The sequence below is a fragment of the Octopus bimaculoides genome, chromosome 1, assembly GCF_001194135.2.
Source record: "Octopus bimaculoides isolate UCB-OBI-ISO-001 chromosome 1, ASM119413v2, whole genome shotgun sequence".
NCBI lineage: Eukaryota > Metazoa > Mollusca > Cephalopoda > Octopoda > Octopodidae > Octopus > Octopus bimaculoides.
The window spans coordinates 63,063,944-63,068,412 of record NC_068981.1 but is presented as its reverse complement, the minus strand read 5'-3'; the positions used below and the strand labels follow the sequence as shown (position 1 = coordinate 63,068,412).

General features: G+C 40.2%; 1 long non-coding RNA gene across 1 annotated transcript in view; it reads right to left on the bottom strand.

Annotated features, from left to right (window-relative positions):
• Positions 1 to 373: 373 nt before the first annotated feature.
• The window catches only part of LOC128247599 (uncharacterized), a 6,980-nt gene continuing 2,884 nt past the window's right edge, over positions 374 to 4,469 (bottom strand). The window contains exon 2 of the long non-coding RNA XR_008263947.1: positions 374 to 550. This is a non-coding gene — a long non-coding RNA (uncharacterized LOC128247599). The remainder of the gene's footprint in view (positions 551 to 4,469) is intronic.

The following is a 4,469-nucleotide window of genomic DNA, read 5'->3' as shown; positions in this document are numbered from 1 at the left end:
AATTCTGATATAATTGGAATCTACACCATCTGAGGTGTATTTGCAGAAAATTTCATCATAAAATATTCATATTTCTGGGTGTTATAAGGAAATAAACGTCAGGGGGTGAGGGCACTTGTATAGGTATGCCAGCTGTTCATATAAGAAAGAGTGACACAACAACTTGCGTAATTCAAAGGAGTATCAGCAACAAAATATCGCTCAAATCGTGCCCACCTTGAGAGAGGAAAAGACGAATTAACAACAGTTTTATATACTCCCTAAAAAGGGCGGAACAATCACTAGAATGCTTTCGATCATAGATCGATACACTGATATACACTGAAAAAAAAAAAATAATAAATAAATAAATAAAATAAAGATTTCAACTTGCCCTGAGTTCTGGCGGTAAATCTTGCGATTCTCCAGAGAGTTGTTTAGCCATTTTCAAGGCATTATCTACGGACATAGCATTCGATTTCACCTGAGCCATAATGTAAAGTTGTTGGTCATTTGTTAAAACTGCAACACGGTCCTTTTCATCCGCAAAGACGACTCTCTTCTTTTCCTGCTGCATTATAAAATGTTGGGTTTTCAATTACAATTAAAGTGGAAGATTTTCAATCAAGAATGAATTTAAAACGCCAGTCAATTAAAGCATAATAGTGTTCAACGAATGTGTAAGAGAGAATACATTTAAGGTTACACAAACGTTTGTTGTTATTTCCCAAACAATTTTCCTTTAATATTCATAGGTTAAGTAGGATATACACTAATTTCTGATTGGTTAATCTCTATTACATACATACATACGTTGTGTGTTTGTGTGTGTATGTGTATAATGTGTGTGTGTATATATATATATACATATATTTGATATAATTTATAATATCTATATATATAAAAATATAAACATATTTTATATCATAAATGTATACATTATATTCTATACATACACGCACACACTTGCACACATACATACATACATACATACACACACACACACACACACACACACACACATATACAGGGTGTCCACAAAGTCTGGGTACATAGGGATTAACACATACTTTAAGAAATTAGTATTTCTTATATTTAATCATTTATGCTATGATTTTATTTACTCCATGTACCCAGACCTTGTGGACACCCTGTATATATATATATATATATATATATATACTTTATTTAAAAGCAGCAGAAATATAACAAAAAAACCGTTACTCTGAGTTTCACGTTCCCGTTCATCGGACATTCTGCTGCTTTTAAATAAAGCATATTACTCTACCTCTGGTATTTGAGTACTCTTTTTTCCACCTTGTTGCACATTTCATGTGCTTACTCCGGTATATATATATATATATATATATATATCATCGTTTAACGTCCGTTTTCCATGCTGGCATAGGTTGGACGGTTTGACTGGGGACTGACAAGCCAGTAAGCTGCGCCAGGCTCCAATCTGATCTGGCAAGTCTGCTACAGCTAGATGCCCTTCCTAACGCCAACTACTTCAAGAGTGTAGTGGGTGCTTTTTACGTGTCACCAGCACAGGGAGCCAGTCAGGCGGCACTGGCATCGACCCATGCTTGAATGGTGCTTATTACTTGCCATCTTTACGGGTGCTAGTCAGGCAGCACTGGCATTGGTTACAACTACAATTTCCATTTTCATTTCGATCTTGATTTGCTTGTGATTTTGATTTTTAATTTTACTTGACTCAATAGGTCTTCTCAAGTGCAGTTTATCACCCAATAATTCAAAGTTACTTTTAAATGGGCTGGTTATGCAACACTGGTATAGGCATGGGTTGGACGGTTTGACCAGGGCTGACAAGCTGGAAGGCTGCACCAGACTCCAGTCTGATTTGGCATGGTGTCTACGGCTGGATGCCCTTCCTAACGCCAACCACTCTGAGAGTGTAATGGGTGCTTATGATGTGTCCCCGGCATGGGTTCCATTTGCATGACACTGGTATCTGCCACAACTGTGAATTTACTTGGCTTGATGGGTCTTCTTCTCAAGCACGATAATGTCAAAGGCATCGGTCATTGCCTCTGTGAGGCCCAACACTCTAAAGGAGCTTTTCATGTACCAATGGCATCAGCCGTTTTGCTTCAGTGTGGCCCAACGCTTGAAAGGGGCCTTTTATGTGACACCGACATGGGTGCCAGTTACGTGACACTAGCATTACCCACAGCTACAATATCACTTGGCTTAGCAGGTTTTCTCAAGCACAGCATACCACCAAAGGTCTCGGTCAGCAGGCATTGCCTCTGTGAGGCCCAAAATTCGAAGATCATGCTTCACCACCTTGTCCCATGTTTTCCTGGGTCTACCTCTTCCACATATTCCCTCCACTGTTAGAGATCAGCACTTCTTTATGCAACTGTCCGTGTCCATATGCATCACATGACCATACCAGTGCAGTCGTTTCTCTTGCACACCACATCTGATGCCTTATATGCCCAACTTTTTTCTCAAGATTTAAACCAGCAACAGCACTTTAGGGGCTAAAGCCCGAGTATAGAGGGCAGATAGGCACTTTAACAGTAATAAAAAAACGATAGGAACAAGCATGGCTGTGAAGGTAAGACAACTATGTGGTCTTGTGTTCAATTCCATTGTGCAGCGCCTTGGGCAAGTTTTTTCTTTATTATAGTTCTGAGCTGACCAAAGCCTTGAGAATTGGTTTGATAGAATGGAAACTGAAAGAAGTCTGTTATGTGTGTGTGACTTTGTGTGTCTGTGTTTCTCATCATCGCTTCTTGTCAACTGGTGCTGGTTCATTCATGATTCCATAATTCAGCATTTTGGCAAAAGTGACCAACAAAACAAGTACCAGATTTCATTTACTGCCCCACTCAAAAACAAAAAAACAAAAAAAAGGGTAAAATTTGTTCTGCTAAAATCCCCCAAGGTGGTGACCCAGCATGGCCGCAGTCCAACAACTGAAACAAGTAAAAGATAAAAGATTAAAGATGTTAGGATGTGTTCTGATAAGTGACTGCTGTTTCTAGCATGCTCAGTCATGATGAAAGGCGCCCTTCCCTGATGGTTTACTCTGTTAGAGAGTATGATGGTGGTGGTGGGACAGACGGACGGAGAGAGAGAGAGAGAGAAGTTAGTGCTTAGTTAGACCTGTAACGGTGGTATAGTTAGAGAGGGGGCATGGTTGTGTCCCTAGAGAGATGATAAGTGATGCTACTGTTGTTTAGCCCCAGGTCAGCCTATGTCCTGTCTCTGCACATTCCACCTATTTAAATCAATTAAGTTAAAACCTTCAAAAATCATTCCGAGGGGGGTGGGGGAACAGTGACTGGGTCGGTAGGAGTTGGGTGAAGGTGAAATATTGATACAGAGATTTTTTTACCATCCAACCTCCTTACCACACATACACAATACTTGTTGGACATCAAATATTATCATCACAAGTAGGCCAGTACTAACACTATAAAAGAATCATAACCATCAACACCATCACCACTGCCATCATAAGTGCTACCACCGTTATCCTCAGTACAATCATTATCGCCACCACCGTCATCAGTACAATCACCACCACCACCACCATCAGTACAACCACCACCACCACCACCATATATATATATATATATACACATATTCTTTTGTTCTTTTATTTGTTTCAGTCATTTGACTGCAGCCAAGCTGGAGCACTACCTTTAGTTGAAGAAACTGACTCCAGGTTATCCCTCAGGTTGGATAACCATGTATTTCCTTTGTGGCAGTGCACCTGTTTCTGTATTCATTCCTGATCTCTCCCACCCCCCACCCCCAGCTGGATAATCTGGTACCTCCTCTATAGCAAGACACCTGTTTCTTGTCTTGTAAGTTACTTGGAGACCCTGTCAGTGCAGGCGCCACTCAAAAGCACCCAGTCCACACAGTAAAGTGGTTGGCATTTGGAAGGGCATCCAGCTGTAAAAACCTTGCCAAAACTGACCTCACTTGTGCCACATAAAAGGCACTAAGTCCACTCTGCTGAGTGGTTGGTGTTAGGAAGGGCATCCAGCTGTAAATTTCCTGCCAAAGCAGTTGCAGAAGTCTGGTGCAGGCTTCTGCCTGGCTGGCTCCTGATAATTAATCTCTTTGATTCTTTAGATGTGCTGGCCTCCTGATAATTAATCGATATTAATTAATATATGATTAATTACCATATTTTATGATAATGTATTACCCATTGCCAATCTCTCATACTGAATATATACGACGCAGTAAATATTTTCTGCAGATATATTCCTGGAATTAGCGTGCCAAAACGAAGACTTTTGAATTTCACCATTAAGCTATAATTAGCAGAACCATATACACGCGCACCCATGGCGGTGGGCTACTTTGTATACGATTCTGATGATTGCGGTTACATTACAGATCGGGCTGAAGAGGAATGGACAATCAGTAAGATTTGTTAAATCCGAAACCGGTACCTGTTTAATAGTGTTTTTTTAGGTGATTTTAAATGTCTTGCC